Raw genomic sequence first — 19,966 nt, 5'->3', positions numbered from 1 at the left:
GTACATCAGGGTATATGTAATATGTGTGGAGTACATCAGGGTATATGTAATATGTGAGGAGTACATCAGGGTATATGTAATATGTGAGGAGTACATCAGGGTATAGGTAATCTGTGAGGAGTACATCAGGGTACATGTAATCTGTGAGGAGTACATCAGGGTATATGTAATATGTGAGGAGTACATCAGGATATATGTTAGCTGTGAGGAGTACATCAGGGTATATGTAATGTGTGAGGAGTACATCAGGGTATATGTAATATGTGAGGAGTACATCAGGGTATATGTAATATGTGAGGAGTACATCAGGGTATATGTAATATGTGAGGAGTACATCAGGGTATATGTAATATGTGAGGAGTACATCAGGATATATGTAATATGTGTGAGGAGTACATCAGGGTATATGTAATATGTGAGGAGTACATCAGGGTATATGTAATATGTGAGGAGTACATCAGGGTATATGTAATATGTGAGGAGTACATCAGGGTATATGTAATATGTGAGGAGTACATCAGGGTATATGTAATATGTGAGGAGTACATCAGGGTATATGTAATATGTGAGGAGTACATCAGGATATATGTAATATGTGAGGAGTACATCAGGGTATATGTAATATGTGAGGAGTACATCAGGGTATATGTAATATGTGAGGAGTACATCAGGATATATGTAATATGTGTGAGGAGTACATCAGGGTATATGTAATCTGTGAGGAGTACATCAGGATATATGTAATATGTGAGGAGTACATCAGGGTATATGTAATATGTGAGGAGTACATCAGGATATATGTAATATGTGAGGAGTACATCAGGATATATGTAATATGTGAGGAGTACATCAGGGTATATATAAGGTGTGTGGAGTACATCAGGATATATGTAATATGTGAGGAGTACATCAGGGTATATGTAATATGTGAGGAGTACATCAGGATATATGTAATATGTGAGGAGTACATCAGGATATATGTAATATGTGAGGAGTACATCAGGGTATATATAAGGTGTGTGGAGTACATCAGGATATATGTAATATGTGAGGAGTACATCAGGGTATATGTAATATGTGAGGAGTATATCAGGATATATGTAATATGTGAGGAGTACATCAGGGTATATGTAATATGTGAGGAGTACATCAGGGCATATGTAATCTGTGAGGAGTACATCAGGGGTATATGTAATCTGTGAGGAGTACATCAGGGTATATGTAATATGTGAGGAGTACATCAGGGTATATGTAATCTGTGAGCAGTACATCAGGGTATATGTAATATGTGCGGAGTACATCAGGGTATATGTAATATGTGAGGAGTACATCAGGATATATGTAATATGTGAGGAGTACATCAGGATATATGTAATCTGTGAGGAGTACATCAGGATATATGTAATATGTGAGGAGTACATCAGGGTATATGTAATATGTGAGGAGTACATCAGGGTAGATGTAATACGTGAGGAGTACATCAGGGTATATGTAATATGTGCGGAGTACATCAGGGTATATGTAATATGTGAGGAGTACATCAGAGTATATGTAATATGTGAGGAGTACATCAGGGTATATGTAATATATGAGGAGTACATCAGGGTATATGTAATATATGAGGAGTACATCAGGGTATATACAAAAAAAAAAAAAAATTAGATTTCCCATTTTTTCTCTAAAGCAACAAAAAAACAAAATGATAAACTAAACTGGAATCTCGGCGATCAGAGAAGACGGAGGGGGAACCGGAAACAGAAGCTGTCCTGGTGGTGAAGGGGTTAACCTGCGGAGCGGATTATAAACACGCAGGATATCACATTTATACCGCGGATTCGCTGCGCATTTGTGGCGGCCAATCACAGGCCGGAGAGGTCACATGTCATTATAGGGGTCTCCTGGACACAGCCGGAAGAGCAGGGTGTGTTGCTATGGTAACGCTGGGGGAGGGGAGGATCGGCCTTGTTGTATTTCTGTAGTAGATATTCGGGAGGATTATACGTCCACCATTTGGGGTGAATATTCGGGATGATTTCCTTGCGTGTTGTGGGTCGTATTCGCTACGTGTGAACATTCCCTTAAACCGCACGGTGAACGACATGAACAAGAAACGTATAAAAGTCAGTGAATAAGTTGTATGTCCCGAATATTATGTCATTACAAAATACGACTGGTCCAACAAAACATCCGAAATAGCAACTTACCCCAAAGAGGCCGGCACTGGAGGGGTTACATCCCGGCTAGGAGTCCAGTGGGCGGGGTCACTCAATGATTGACAGCTCTCTGTATACACACTCATACAGGGGTGGCTGATAACAGAGAGAACACCAGACCAGCGCTGCTCTCTACCTCATACACGGCAATAGCTGAAGGACCTGTGGTGACGTCACCACCACGTGACAACGCAGGAGGGGCGGGGCTTATCAGAGTAGAGAGAGGCGAAGGATACGGAACCTGGGACGATGATCACGTGACTGCGGCATTAAAGGTAGGAGATTTGAAGTGGGAATAATGAGCGATGGACTGAGGATCTGTGAAGACGGATCACATGACATCAGGGGCGGATCTCTGTGAGGGAGCGGGGCTCCTGTGCTGTGCAAAGTTGATGATCACGTGACCTGAAGGGCGGAGTTCTATGCCCTCCCTCTCCGGTCACATGGTGGTGACGTCATCACAGGTCCTGTTGCCGTGTATGGGGTGGAGCAGCGCCGGGCGGGTGTACATGATTCCGGTCACCGCTGTTGTTTACTGTTCTCTTTGTTATCAGTCGGGAGATTTCCCATGATGCAGTAGTAAGGTAAGGTTACATGAGGTCATTTGTCCGGTTTTGGTGCGTTTTTGTCCAGCACAGTGCTGGTGATTATTATTATCGCTGTAAATATGAAATACAGGAGGTTTAACCCCTTGGTGACATCAGATCTATAGTATTATGTTGGACGTGCGCCGTCACACTAGAAGGAGCGGAGCCGGCACCGTACACGACTTCTGACCGCCGCCTGCAACCGCCAAGACCGGAGACAGCGCAATCCCGGCCGTGTAACCCCTCAGATGCCGTGATTAATAGCGACTGCGGCTTCTGATCAGTTAGAATAGCGGCTTCCTCTGTCCTCCGAAGAAAGTGCGCGATGCCGACCGGTCACCAGAGTAATACATTGTAAGAGGGTTTTATGTTTTGTTTTTTTTTTACAATAAATGATGTAAATATTAATAATCAGTAACGGAATCGCCGCATCCGTTATTATCCAAATTATTAACTATCAAGTTCTAACCGGCAGAAATAATTCACATGTGAACGTCGCTGTTTATGGTCCCCGCGATTCTCCAACATAGGGAATAAAAAGTCCCCAAAATGTCACCCACAAAATCTACATCTCACCCCACAAACCCCCCCCACACCGCGCAATCACCGGAAATATAACCCCCCCCACCCCACACCGCGCAATCACCGGAAATATAACCCCCCCCACACCGCGCAATCACCGGAAATATAAAACCCCCCACACCGCGCAATCACCGGAAATATAAAACCCCTCACACCGCGCAATCACCGGAAATATAAAACCCCCCACACCGCGCAATCACCGGAAATATAAAACCCGTCACACCGCGCAATCACCGGAAATATAAACCCCCCCACACCGCGCAATCACCGGAAATATAAAACCCCTCACACAGCGCAATCACCGGAACTATAAACCCCCCACACCGCGCAATCACCGGAAATATAAACCCCTCACACAGCGCAATCACCGGAACTATAAACCCCCCACACCGCGCAATCACCGGAAATATAAACCCCCCCCCCCCCACACCGCGCAATCACCGGAAATATAAAACCCCCCACACACCGCGCAATCACCGGAAATATAAACCCCCTCACACCGCGCAATCACCGGAAATATAAACCCCCCCACACCGCGCAATCACCGGAAATATAAAACCCCTCACACCGCGCAATCACCGGAAATATAAAACCCCTCACACCGCGCAATCACCGGAAATATAAACCCCCCACACCGCGCAATCACCGGAAATATAAACCCCTCACACCGCGCAATCACCGGAAATATAAACCCCTCACACCGCGCAATCACCGGAAATATAAACCCCCTCACACCGCGCAATCACCGGAAATATAAACCCCTCACACCGCGCAATCACCGGAAATATAAACCCCTCACACCGCGCAATCACCGGAAATATAAACCCCCCACACCGCGCAATCACCGGAAATATAAACCCCTCACACCGCGCAATCACCGGAAATATAAACCCCTCACACCGCGCAATCACCGGAAATATAAACCCCTCACACCGCGCAATCACCGGAAATATAAAACCCCCCACACACCGCGCAATCACCGGAAATATAACCCCCCCCACACCGCGCAATCACCGGAAATATAAAACCCCTCACACCGCGCAATCACCGGAAATATAACACCGCGCAATCACCGGAAATATAAACCCCTCACACCGCGCAATCACCGGAAATATAAAACCCCCCCACACCGCGCAATCACCGGAAATATAAAACCCCTCACACCGCGCAATCACCGGAAATATAAACCCCCCACACCGCGCAATCACCGGAAATATAAAACCCCCCACACACCGCGCAATCACCGGAAATATAAACCCCCTCACACCGCGCAATCACCGGAAATATAAACCCCCCCCCCCACACCGCGCAATCACCGGAAATATAAACCCCCCCCCCCACACCGCGCTATCACCGGAAATATAAAACCCCCCACACACCGCGCAATCACCGGAAATATAACCCCCCCCACACCGCGCAATCACCGGAAATATAAAACCCCCCACACCGCGCAATCACCGGAAATATAAAACCCCTCACACCGCGCAATCACCGGAAATATAAAACCCCCCCACACCGCGCAATCACCGGAAATATAAAACCCCCTCACACCGCGCAATCACCGGAAATATAAAACCCCCACACCGCGCAATCACCGGAAATATAAAACCCCTCACACCGCGCAATCACATGAAATATAAAACCCCTCACACCGCGCAATCACCGGAAATATAAAACCCCTTACACCGCGCAATCACTGGAAATATAAACCCCCCCCAACACCGCGCAATCACCGGAAATATAAAACCCCCACACCGCGCAATCACCGGAAATATAAACCCCCCCACACCGCGCAATCACCGGAAATATAAAACCCCTCACACAGCGCAATCACCGGAACTATAAACCCCCCACACCGCGCAATCACCGGAAATATAAAACCCCTCACACAGCGCAATCACCGGAACTATAAACCCCCCACACCGCGCAATCACCGGAAATATAAACCCCCCCCCCCCCACACCGCGCAATCACCGGAAATATAAAACCCCCCACACACCGCGCAATCACCGGAAATATAAACCCCCTCACACCGCGCAATCACCGGAAATATAAACCCCCCCACACCGCGCAATCACCGGAAATATAAAACCCCTCACACCGCGCAATCACCGGAAATATAAAACCCCTCACACCGCGCAATCACCGGAAATATAAAACCCCCCACACACCGCGCAATCACCGGAAATATAACCCCCCCCACACCGCGCAATCACCGGAAATATAAAACCCCTCACACCGCGCAATCACCGGAAATATAACACCGCGCAATCACCGGAAATATAAACCCCTCACACCGCGCAATCACCGGAAATATAAAACCCCCCCACACCGCGCAATCACCGGAAATATAAAACCCCTCACACCGCGCAATCACCGGAAATATAAACCCCCCACACCGCGCAATCACCGGAAATATAAAACCCCCCACACACCGCGCAATCACCGGAAATATAAACCCCCTCACACCGCGCAATCACCGGAAATATAAACCCCCCCCCCACACCGCGCAATCACCGGAAATATAAACCCCCCCCCCACACCGCGCTATCACCGGAAATATAAAACCCCCCACACACCGCGCAATCACCGGAAATATAACCCCCCCCACACCGCGCAATCACCGGAAATATAAAACCCCCCACACCGCGCAATCACCGGAAATATAAAACCCCTCACACCGCGCAATCACCGGAAATATAAAACCCCCCCACACCGCGCAATCACCGGAAATATAAAACCCCCTCACACCGCGCAATCACCGGAAATATAAAACCCCCACACCGCGCAATCACCGGAAATATAAAACCCCTCACACCGCGCAATCACATGAAATATAAAACCCCTCACACCGCGCAATCACCGGAAATATAAAACCCCTTACACCGCGCAATCACTGGAAATATAAACCCCCCCCAACACCGCGCAATCACCGGAAATATAAAACCCCCACACCGCGCAATCACCGGAAATATAACCCCCCCCCACACCGCGCAATCACCGGAAATATAAACCCCTTACACCGCGCAATCACCGGAAATATAAACCCCTCCCCAACACCGCGCAATCACCGGAAATATAAAACCCCTCACACCGCGCAATCACCGGAAATATAAACCCCCCACACCGCGCAATTACCGGAAATATAAAACCCCTCACACCGCGCAATCACCGGAAATATAAAACCCCCACACCGCGCAATCACAGGAAATATAAAACCCCCCCCCCCCCAACACAGCGCAATCACCGGAAATATAAAACCCCTCACACCACGCAATCACCGGAAATATAAAACCCCCTCACACCGCGCAATCACCGGAAATATAAAACCCCTCACACCGCACAATCACCGGAAATATAAACCCCTCACACCGCGCAATCACCGGAAATATAAACCCCCCACACCGCGCAATCACCGGAAATATAAACCCCTCACACCGCGCAATCACCGGAAATATAAACCCCTCACACCGCGCAATCACCGGAAATATAAACCCCTCACACCGCGCAATCACCGGAAATATAAACCCCTCACACCGCACAATCACCGGAAATATAAACCCCTCACACCGCGCAATCACCGGAAATATAAACCCCCTCACACACCGCGCAATCACCGGAAATATAAAACCCCCACACCGCGCAATCACCGGAAATATAAACCCCCCACACCGCGCAATCACCGGAAATATAAAACCCCTCACACCGCGCAATCACAGGAAATATAAAACCTCTCACACCGCGCAATCACCGGAAATATAAAACCCCCACACCGCGCAATCACCGGAAATATAAAACCCCTCACACCGCGCAATCACCGGAAATATAAACCCCTCACACCGCGCAATCACAGGAAATATAAAACCTCTCACACCGCGCAATCACCGGAAATATAAAACCCCCACACCGCGCAATCACCGGAAATATAAAACCCCTCACACCGCGCAATCACCGGAAATATAAACCCCTCACACCGCGCAATCACCGGAAATATAAAACCCCCTCACACCGCGCAATCACCGGAAATATAAACCCCTCCCCAACACCGCGCAATCACCGGAAATATAAACCCCCCACACCGCGCAATCACCGGAAATATAAACCCCCCACACCGCGCAATCACCGGAAATATAACCCCCTCACACCGCGCAATTACCGGAAATATAAAACCCCTCACACCGCGCAATCACCAGAAATATAAACCCCTCACACCGCGCAATCACCGGAAATATAAAACCCCCACACCGCGCAATCACAGGAAATATAAAACCCCCTCACACCGCGCAATCACCGGAAATATAAACCCCTCACACCGCGCAATCACCGGAAATATAAACCCCCTCACACACCGCGCAATCACCGGAAATATAAAACCCCCACACCGCGCAATCACCGGAAATATAAACCCCCCACACCGCGCAATCACCAGAAATATAAAACCCCTCACACCGCGCAATCACAGGAAATATAAAACCTCTCACACCGCGCAATCACCGGAAATATAAAACCCCCCACACCGCGCAATCACCGGAAATATAAAACCCCCACACCACGCAATCACCGGAAATATAAAACCCCCACACCGCGCAATCACCGGAAATATAAAACCCCTCACACCGCGCAATCACCGGAAATATAAAACCCCTCACACCGCGCAATCACCGGAAATATAAACCCCTCACACCGCGCAATCACCGGAAATATAAACCCCTCACACCGCGCAATCACCGGAAATATAAAACCCCTCACACCGCGCAATCACCGGAAATATAAAACCGCTCACACCGCGCAATCACCGGAAATATAACCCCCCCACACCGCGCAATCACCGGAAATATAAAACCGCTCACACCACGCAATCACCGGAAATATAACCCCCCCACGCCGCGCAATCACCGGAAATATAAAACCCCTCACACCGCGCAATCACCGGAAATATAAAACCCCTCACACCGCGCAATCACCGGAAATATAAACCCCCCACACCGCGCAATCACCGGAAATATAAACCCCTCACACCGGGCAATCCCCGGAAATATAAACCCCTCACACCGCGCAATCACCGGAAATATAAACCCCTCACACCGCGCAATCACCGGAAATATAAACCCCCTCACACCGCGCAATCCCCGGAAATATAAACCCCCCACACCGCGCAATCACCGGAAATATAAACCCCTCACACCGCGCAATCCCCGGAAATATAAACCCCTCACACCGCGCAATCCCCGGAAATATAAACCCCTCACACCGCGCAATCACCGGAAATATAAACCCCTCACACCGCGCAATCACCGGAAATATAAAACCCCCTCACACCGCGCAATCACCGGAAATATAAACCCCCTCACACCGCGCAATCACCGGAAATATAAACCACCCACACCGCGCAATCACCGGAAATATAAACCCCCCACACCGCGCAATCACCGGAAATATAAAACCCCTCACACCGCGCAATCACCGGAAATATAAACCCCCCCACACCGCGCAATCACCGGAAATATAAACCCCCTCACACCGCGCAATCACCGGAAATATAAACCCCTCACACCGCGCAATCACCGGAAATATAAAACCCCTCACACCGCGCAATCACCGGAAATATAAACCCCTCACACCGCGCAATCACCGGAAATATAAACCCCTCACACCGCGCAATCCCCGGAAATATAAACCCCTCACACCGCGCAATCCCCGGAAATATAAACCCCTCACACCGCGCCATCACCGGAAATATAAACCCCCCCACACCGCGCAATCACCGGAAATATAAACCCCCCCACACCGCGCAATCACCGGAAATATAAAACCCCTCACACCGCACAATCACCGGAAATATAAACCCCTCACACCGCGCAATCACCGGAAATATAAAACCCCTCACACCGCGCAATCACCGGAAATATAAACCCCCCCACACCGCGCAATCACCGGAAATATAAAACCCCTCACACCACGCAATCACCGGAAATATAAACCCCTCACACCGCGCAATCACCGGAAATATAAAACCCCTCACACCGCGCAATCACAGGAAATATAAACCCCTCACACCGCGCAATCACCGGAAATATAACCCCCCCACACCGCGCAATCACCGGAAATATAAACCCCCCCACACCGTGCAATCACCGGAAATATCAAACCCCTCACACCGTGCAATCACAGGAAATATAAACCCCCCCACACCGCGCAATCACCGGAAATATAAACCCCCCCACACCGCGCAATCACCGGAAATATAAACCCCCCCACACCGCGCAATCACCGGAAATATAAACCCCCCCCACACCGCGCAATCACCGGAAATATAAAACCCCTCACACCGCGCAATCACCGGAAATATAAACCCCTCCCCAACACCGCGCAATCACCGGAAATATAAACCCCTCCCCAACACCGCGCAATCACCGGAAATATAAACCCCTCACACCGCGCAATCACCGGAAATATAAACCCCTCACACCGCGCAATCACCGGAAATATAAAACCTTTCACAGCGCGCAATCACCGGAAATATAAACCCCCCCACACCGCGCAATCACCGGAAATATAAAACCCCTCACACCGCGCAATCACCGGAAATATAAACCCCTCACACCGCGCAATCACCGGAAATATAAAACCCCTCACACCGCGCAATCACCGGAAATATAAACCCCCTCACACCGCACAATCACCGGAAATATAAACCCCTCACACCGTGCAATCACCGGAAATATAAACCCCTCACACCGTGCAATCACCGGAAATATAAACCACCCCCCACACCGCGCAATCACCGGAAGTATAAACCCCCCACACCGCGCAATCACCGGAAATATAAACCCCTCACACCGCGCAATCACCGGAAATATAAACCCCTCACACCGCGCAATCACCGGAAATATAAACCCCCTCACACCGCGCAATCACCGGAAATATAAACCCCCCACACCGCGCAATCACCGGAAATATAAAACCCCTCACACCGCGCAATCACCGGAAATATAAACCCCCTCACACCGCGCAATCACCGGAAATATAAACCCCCCCCCCCCCACACCGCGCAATCACCGGAAATATAAAACCCCCCACACCGCGCAATCACCGGAAATATAAACCCCCCACACCACGCAATCACCGGAGATATAAAACCCCTCACACCGCGCAATCACCGGAAATATAAACCCCTCACACTGCGCAATCACCGGAAATATAAACCCCTCACACCGCGCAATCACCGGAAATATAAACCCCCCACACCGCGCAATCACCGGAAATATAAACCCCTCACACCGCGCAATCACCGGAAATATAAACCCCCTCACACCACGCAATCACCGGAAATATAAACCCTCCCCCACACCGCGCAATCACCGTAAATATAAACCCCCCACACCGGAAATATAAACCCCTCACACCGCGCAATCACCGGAAATATAAAACCCCCCCTCACACCGCGCAATCACCGGAGATATAAACCCCCCCCCACACCGCGCAATTACCGGAAATATAAAGCCCCTCACACCGCGCGGTCACCGGAAATATAAACCCCCTCACACCGCGCAATCACCGGAAATATAAAACCCCACACACCGCGCAATCACCGGAAATATAAACCCCTCACACCGCGCAATCACCGGAAATATAAAACCCCTCACATCGCGCAATCACCGGAAATATAAAACCCCTCACACCGCGCAATCACCGGAAATATAAAACCGCCCTCACACCGCGCAATCACCGGAAATATAAACCCCCCCACACCGCGCAATTACCGGAAATATAAACCCCCCCCCCCACACCGCGCAATCACCGGAAATATAAAACCCTCACACCGAGCAATCACCGGAAATATAAACCCCCCCCCACACCGCGCAATCACCGGAAATATAAACCCCCCCCCACACCGCGCAATCACCGGAAATATAAAATCCCTCACACCGCGCAATCACCGGAAATATAAACCCCCCACACCGCGCAATCACCGGAAATATAAACCCCTCACACCGCGCAATCACCGGACATATAAAACCCCTCACACCGCGCAATCACCGGAAACATAAAACCCCTCACACCACGCAATCACCGGAAATATAAACCCCCCCCCCCCCCACACCGCACAATCACCGGAAATATAAACCCCCCCACACCGCGCAATCACCGGAAATATAAACCCCTCACACCGCGCAATCACCGGAAATATTTAACCCTCACACCGCGCCATCACCGGAAATATAAAACCCCTCACACCGCGCAATCAACGGAAATATAAAACCCCTCACACCGGGCAATCACCGGAAATATAAAACCCCTCACACCGCGCCATCACCAGAAATATAAACCCCTCACACCGCACAATCACCGAAAATATAAACCCCTCACACCGCGCAATCACCGGAAATATAAACCCCTCACACCGCACAATCACCGGAAATATAAACCCCTCACACCGCGCAATCACAGGAAATATAAACCCCTCACACCGCGCAATCACCGGAAATATAAACCCCTCACACCGCGCAATCACCGGAAATATAAAACCCCTCACACCGCGCAATCACCGGAAATATAAACCCCCCCCCCTCACACTGCGCAATCACCGGAAATATAAAACCCCCCACACTGCGCAATCACCGGAAATATAAACCCCCCCCCCACACCGCACAATCACGCAAATATAAAACCCCCCACACCGCGCAATCACTGAAATATAAAACCCCCCACACCGCCCAATCACCGGAAATATAAAACCCCTCACACCGCGCAATCACCGGAAATATAAGCCCCCCACACCGCGCAATCACCGGAAATATAAAACCCCTCACACCGCGCAATCACCGGAAATATAAAACCCCTCACACCGCGCAATCACTGTAAATATAAACCCCCCCCCCCTCACACCGCACAATCACCGGGAATATAAAACCCCTCACACCGCGCAATCACCGGAAATATAAACCCCTCACACCGCGCAATCACCGGAAATATAAACCCCTCACACCGCGCAATCACCGGAAATATAAACCCCTCACACCGCGCAATCACCGGAAATATAAAACCCCTCATACCGCGCAATCACCGGAAATATAAAACCCCCCACACCGCGCAATCACCGGAAATATAAACCCCTCACACCGCGCAATCACCGGAAATATTTAACCCTCACACCGCTCCATCACCGGAAATATAAAACCCCTCACACCGCGCAATCACCGGAAATATAAAACCCCTCACACCGCGCAATCAACGGAAATATAAAACCCCTCACACCGGGCAATCACCGGAAATATAAAACCCCTCACACCGCGCCATCACCAGAAATATAAACCCCTCACACCGCGCAATCACCGGAAATATAAACCCCTCACACCGCGCAATCACCGGAAATATAAAACCCCCCACACCGCGCAATTACCAGAAATATAAACCCCTCACACCGCGCAATCACCGGAAATATAAAACCCCTCACACCGCGCAATCACCGGAAATATAAACCCCTCACACCGCGCAATCACCGGAAATATAAACCCCTCACACCGCGCAATCACCGGAAATATAAAACCCCTCACACCGCGCAATCACCGGAAATATAAACCCCCCCCCCCTCACACTGCGCAATCACCGGAAATATAAAACCCCCCACACTGCGCAATCACCGGAAATATAAACCCCCCCCCACACCGCACAATCACGCAAATATAAAACCCCCCACACCGCGCAATCACTGAAATATAAAACCCCCCACACCGCCCAATCACCGGAAATATAAAACCCTCACACCGCGCAATCACCGGAAATATAAGCCCCCCCACACCGCGCAATCACCGGGAATATAAAACCCCTCACACCGCGCAATCACCGGAAATATAAACCCCTCACACCGCGCAATCACCGGAAATATAAACCCCTCACACCGCGCAATCACCGGAAATATAAAACCCCCCACACCGCGCAATCACCGGAAATATAAACCCCTCACACTGCGCAATCACCGGAAATATAAACCCCTCACACTGCGCAATCACCTGAAATATAAAACCCTCACACCGCGCAATTACCGGAAATATAAAACCCCTCACACCGTGCAATCACCGGAAATATAAACCCCCCCCACATCGCGCAATCACCGGAAATATAAACCCCCCACACCGCGCAATCACCGGAAATATAAAATGTCTCACAATACGGCGACGCAGAACTGTTTTATTGTTTGAACAACTCAGTTTTTTCCTTGTAGAAGATAAATATATACATTTGGTGTCGTCTTAATCGTATTGACCCGGAGAATAAAGTAAACGAGTTATTTTTACCGCATGGTGAACGCCCACAATTGTTTTTTCTCTTTCCCAGTACATTATAGGGGACATCGGACAAGTGATGATCTCCACCGGATAGGTCATCAGTATATGATCTGTGGGGGTCTGACACCCGGACCCCGCACCGATCATCCGCTCCGGCTGCCTCCGGGCACCAGACGTCCATGCTGAAAGCAGATGCTCCGGTCATGGATATGTGGGAGATTAGGGCAGAGATGAATGGAGGGGACAGGTTATGGACTGGACATTACGTCTGGGTAGGTATCGGGAGATTAGGGCACAGATGTATGGAGGGGAAAGGGTGTTGACAGCGTTGCATGTCATTTTTAATATTTTTAACTTAATTTGTAGGTAATGGGTGGCCAGTGACCGCAGAGGTGGAATGAGGGGAGAGGTAGATTTACCCCTGCAGCAGAGGTGAGAATGGGTAGGAGGGTGCAATAGTGTTAGATGGAAAGCCACAGAGGGGGATGGGGGAGTCGTCTAGACGGTTGTAGATGATGAAGGTATATGTACTACCATTTATGTCTGCTCAAGGGTGAGGAAAGACTGACTTCTAGAGGGTTTATGAGGTGGAGGCAGCAAGAAGTGCGAAGCGCTTGGCTGCGCCATTTTAAATTAAGGTTTATCCAAATGCAGCGGACCTGTGAGACGGAGAAAAGTGTGGAGCCATTACCTGTGATTGATAGTTCTGGTAAGGGGGGTGAGTGAAATGGGGTAAATATGATTCAGTTTGCTCCATGTTGATCTTTAGGTAGCGGGAGGTGAAGGAGGAGATAACTGTTATACACTCTAGATAGCAGTTAGGGAACATCAAGACCAGAGCGGTAAATTTGACCAAAAGTTTAGATGGAGGAGACTAAGGGTCATAGGACACTTACAGACAGAGGGTGGGACGATGAGGTGGTGTGCTAGTGTTAGATATTAATGTATATTTGGTAAGGTATGAGGACATCCAGGAGAGGGCCAAGTCTATGATGTCTAGGGACTAGAGAATTTGTATCAGGAGGGTGTAGTCTACTGTGTCGTAGGTGGTGGACAGGTCTAGAAGGAGGAGCACAGAGTAATGTAGAAGGCGTAGGACAGGTCTAGAAGGAGGAGCACAGAGTAATGTAGAAGCAGAGGACAGGTCTAGAAAGAGGGGCACAGAGTAATGTAGAAGGAGGAGGACAGGTCTAGAAGGAGGAGCACCGAGTAGTGTAGAAGGAGGAGGACAGGTCTAGAAGGAGGAGCACAGAGTAATGTAGAAGGTGGAGGACAGCTCTAGAAGGAGGAGCACAGAGTAATGCAGAAGCAGAGGACGGGTCTAGAAGTAGGAGCACATAGTAATGTAGAAGCAGAGGACAGGTCTAGAAGGAGGAGCACAGAGTAATGTAGAAGGTGGAGGACCGGTCTAGAAGGAGGAGCACAGAGTAATGTAGAAGCACAGGACAGGTCTAGATGGAGGAGCACAGAGTAATGTAGAAGCACAGGACAGGTCTAGATGGAGGAGCACAGAGTAATGTAGAAGCAGAGGACAGGTCTAGAAGGAGGAGCACAGAGTAATGTAGAAGCAAAGGACAGGTCTAGAAGGAGGAGCACAGAGTAATGTATAAGGCGGAGGACAGGTCTAGAAGGAGGAGCACAGAGTAATGTAGAAGGTGGAGGACCGGTCTAGAAGGAGGAGCACAGAGTAATGTAGAAGGTGGAGGACAGGTCGAGTAGGAGCAGCACAGAGTAATGTAGAAGCAGAGGACAGGTCTAGAAGAAGATGCACAGAGTAATGTAGATGGTGGCGGACCGGTCTAGAAGGAGGAGCACAGAGTAATGTAGAAGGCAGAGGACCGGTCTAGAAGGAGGAGCATAGAGTAATGTAGAAGCAGAGGACAGGTCTAGTAGGAGAACAGAGTAATGTAGAAACATAGGACAGGTCTAGAAGGAGGAGCACAGAGTAATGTAGAAGCAGATGACCGGTCTAGAAGGAGGAGCATAGAGTAATGTAGAAGCACAGGACAGGTCTAGAAGGAGGAGCACAGAGTAATGTAGAAGCAGATGACCGGTCTAGAAGGAGGAGCACAGAGTAATGTAGAAGCCGAGGACAGGTCTAGAAGGAGGAGCACAGAGTAATGTAGAAGCACAGGACAGGTCTAGAAGGAGGAGCACAGAGTAATGTAGAAGCAGAGGACAGGTCTAGAAGGAAGAGCACAGAGTAATGTAGAAGCAGAGGACAGGTCTATAAGGAGGAGCACAGAGTAATGTAGAAGCAGAGGGCATGTCTAGAAGGAGGAGCACAGAATAATGTAGAAGCAGAGGACAGGTCTAGAAGGAAGAGCACAGAGTAATGTAGAAGCAGAGGACAGGTCTAGAAGGAGGAGCACAGAGTAATGTAGAAGCAGAGGACAGGTCTAGAAGGAGGAGCACAGAGTAAGGCCTCATGCACACGACCGTAAAAACTCCCGTTATTACGGGTCGTAATCACGACCCGTAATAACGGGCTCGTAGACTTCTATTGGCGACGGGTGCCTTCCCGTTTTCTCACGGGAAGGTGCCCGTGCCGTTGAAAAAGATAGAACATGTCCTATTTCAGGCCGTAATAACGGCACGGACAGTCCATAGAAGTCTATGGAGCTCTCGTAATAACGGGTGGCTACATGTGTGCACCCGTCATTACGGCAGCGTTGCTAAGCGACGTCAGTAAATAGTCACTGTCCAGGGAGCTGAAAGAGTTAACTGATCGGCAGTAACTCTTTCAGCACCCTGGACAGTGACTACCGATCAGTATAAACCTGTAAAAAATAAAAATAAAAGACGTTCATACTTACCGACAACTTCCTGCTTCCTCCAGTCCGGTCTCCCGCCCGTTGCCTTGGTGACGCGTCCCTCTCGACATCCGGCCCGACGTCCTGGATGACGTTTCAGGCCATGTGACCGCTGCAGCCAATCACAGGCTGCAGCGGTCACATGAACTGCCGCGTCATCCAGGGATGTCGGGCTGGATGTGAAGAGAGGGACGCGTCACCAAGACAACGGCCGGGTAAGTATGAATTTATTTAACTTTTATTACAGAAAAGGCTGTCCCTTCTCTCTATCCTGCACTGATAGAGAGAAGGGGCTGCCGATTAGTGCAGTGCTATTTTGCCGCCAAAAACGTGCTCGTAAATACGGGTGGAATACGTGTGACACCGGACCCATATTTACGAGCACGGGATCGTAAATACTGGTGCAAAACGGGTGGAATACGTGTGACACCGGACCCGTATTTACGCCAGTATTTACGGGTGGGAAAAAATACGGTCGTGTGCATGAGGCCTAATGTAGAAGCAGAGGACAGGTCTAGAAGGAGGAGCACAGAGTAATGTAGAAGCAGAGGACAGGTCTAGAAGGAGCAGCACAGAGTAATGTAGAAGCAGAGGACAGGTCTAGAAGGAGGAGCACAGAGTAATGTAGAAGTAGAGAACAGGTCTAGAAGGAGGAGCACAGAGTAATGTAGAAGCAGAGGACAGGTCTAGGAGGAGGAGCACAGAGTAATGTAGAAGCAGAGGACAGGTCTAGATGGAGGAGCACAGAGTAATGTAGAAGCAGAGGACAGGTCTAGAAGGAGGAGCACAGAGTAATGTAGAAGCAGAGGACAGGTCTAGAAGGAGGAGCACAGAGTAATGTAGAAGCACAGGACAGGTCTAGATGGAGGAGCACAGAGTAATGTAGAAGCAGAGGACAGGTCTAGAAGGAGGAGCGCAGAGGACAGGTCTAGAAGGAGGAGCACAGAGTAATGTAGAAGCAGAGGACAGGTCTAGAAGGAGGAGCACAGAGTAATGTAGAAGCACAGGACAGGTCTAGAAGGAGGAGCACAGAGTAATGTAGAAGCAGAGGACAGGTCTAGAAGGAAGAGCACAGAGTAATGTAGAAGCAGAGGACAGGTCTATAAGGAGGAGCACAGAGTAATGTAGAAGCAGAGGGCATGTCTAGAAGGAGGAGCACAGAATAATGTAGAAGCAGAGGACAGGTCTAGGAGGAGGAGCACAGAGTAATGTAGAAGCAGAGGACAGGTCTAGAAGGAGGAGCACAGAGTAATGTAGAAGCACAGGACAGGTCTAGAAGGAGGAGCACAGAATAATGTAGAAGCAGAGGACAGGTCTAGAAGGAGGAGCACAGAGTAATGTAGAAGCAGAGGACAGGTCTAGAAGGAGGAGCACAGAGTAATGTAGAAGCAGAGGACAGGTCTAGAAGGAGCAGCACAGAGTAATGTAGAAGCAGAGGACAGGTCTAGAAGGAGGATCACAGAGTAATGTAGAAGTAGAGAACAGGTCTAGAAGGAGGAGCACAGAGTAATGTAGAAGCAGAGGACAGGTCTAGGAGGAGGAGCACAGAGTAATGTAGAAGCAGAGGACAGGTCTAGAAGGAGGAGCACAGAGTAATGTAGAAGCACAGGACAGGTCTAGATGGAGGAGCACAGAGTAATGTAGAAGCAGAGGACAGGTCTAGAAGGAGGAGCGCAGAGGACAGGTCTAGAAGGAGGAGCACAGAGTAATGTAGAAGCAGAGGACAGGTCTAGAAGGAGGAGCACAGAGTAATGTAGAAGCACAGGACAGGTCTAGAAGGAGGAGCACAGAGTAATGTAGAAGCAGAGGGCATGTCTAGAAGGAGGAGCACAGAATAATGTAGAAGCAGAGGACAGGTCTAGGAGGAGGAGCACAGAGTAATGTAGAAGCAGAGGACAGGTCTAGAAGGAGGAGCACAGAGTAATGTAGAAGCACAGGACAGGTCTAGAAGGAGGAGCACAGAATAATGTAGAAGCAGAGGACAGGTCTAGAAGGAGGAGCACAGAGTAATGTAGAAGCAGAGGACAGGTCTAGAAGGAGGAGCACAGAGTAATGTAGAAGCAGAGGACAGGTCTAGAAGGAGCAGCACAGAGTAATGTAGAAGCAGAGGACAGGTCTAGAAGGAGGATCACAGAGTAATGTAGAAGTAGAGAACAGGTCTAGAAGGAGGAGCACAGAGTAATGTAGAAGCAGAGGACAGGTCTAGGAGGAGGAGCACAGAGTAATGTAGAAGCAGAGGACAGGTCTAGAAGGAGGAGCACAGAGTAATGTAGAAGCACAGGACAGGTCTAGATGGAGGAGCACAGAGTAATGTAGAAGCAGAGGACAGGTCTAGAAGGAGGAGCACAGAGTAATGTAGAAGCAGAGGACAGGTCTAGAAGGAGGATCACAGAGTAATGTAGAAGGTGGAGGACCGGTCTAGTAGGAGGAGCGCAGAGGACAGGTCTAGAAGGAGGAGCACAGAGTAATGTAGAAGCAGAGGACAGGTCTAGAAGGAGGAGGACAGAGTAATGTATAAGGCGGAGGACAAGTCACACTTTACAGAAGTCTGTGTGTAAGATGTGACTGCTAATTGATAAAGATAATGCAGAGATCCTGCACACACAGCACAATACATGCTGCTTCCTCACACTTCACTGCGGGGACCTTCCATACGTACACACTGGACGGCCGCGACCTTCCATACGTACACACTGGACGGCCGCGACCTTCCATTCGTACACACTGGGCGGCCGGTTTCCATGAACCTTGGTTAGTTTCTGTCATTCGGATGTGAACAGAGTTACTATCCGGTAAAACAATCTACAAGGAAGAGGGGAATACTGTAATGAATAAGAATTTTAGATGTCTCTGAAGATCCACGATCTCTGCGGTAACTTCTAATAACTGTAATAACCTATATTAGGGGTCTATTAATTCATAAAGGGCATCTGTCACATTGATCACCAGTCTGATCTGTTGGCAGCATATTATATAGCAGGAGGAGCTGAGCAGATTGTATCTCTCCATTCACTTCTATAGGAGTCACAGGAACCACCTAACAAGTCCTCCCAGAGGTGGAGCCGTATCTATCAGACATTTCTGGCATATCCTGGGGAGACATGTCCGTGTTGGGAATACCCCTTTATTCCATGTGGTGACGGCTCTGAGAAGATGTTTCTCCCAATGATGAATAAGTCAGGTTCTGTATGTCACACATGATGTTGTCCCCTGTATGATCTCCATCTTCTCCTTTTCTTCATAAAGACATCTGCAGTACTAGATCCTCCAGTTCCTCCAGTTTTCTCATCTTCTCCTCCACAACGCTCCTTCTCCTGAGTGACCCACCAAGGATGGACAAGGACAGGAATGAGATGAGCAGAAGAATATTAGACTTCACCTTGGAGATCATCTACCTGTTGAGCGGAGAGGTAAACTTTTCTACATTATAGAACAAGTCACACATAGGGAAGGGACAATACATAATAGGATGAATCCAGTGT

General features: G+C 49.3%; 1 pseudogene; it reads left to right on the top strand.

Moving 5' to 3' along the window:
- The first annotated feature begins 2,674 nt into the window (after positions 1-2,674).
- LOC142664525 (uncharacterized) overlaps positions 2,675-19,966 on the top strand; it is a 55,599-nt pseudogene continuing 38,307 nt past the window's right edge.

This window comes from Rhinoderma darwinii, chromosome 1, assembly GCF_050947455.1.
Source record: "Rhinoderma darwinii isolate aRhiDar2 chromosome 1, aRhiDar2.hap1, whole genome shotgun sequence".
Lineage (NCBI taxonomy): Eukaryota > Metazoa > Chordata > Amphibia > Anura > Rhinodermatidae > Rhinoderma > Rhinoderma darwinii.
This window is presented reverse-complemented; position numbering and strand designations above follow the sequence as displayed.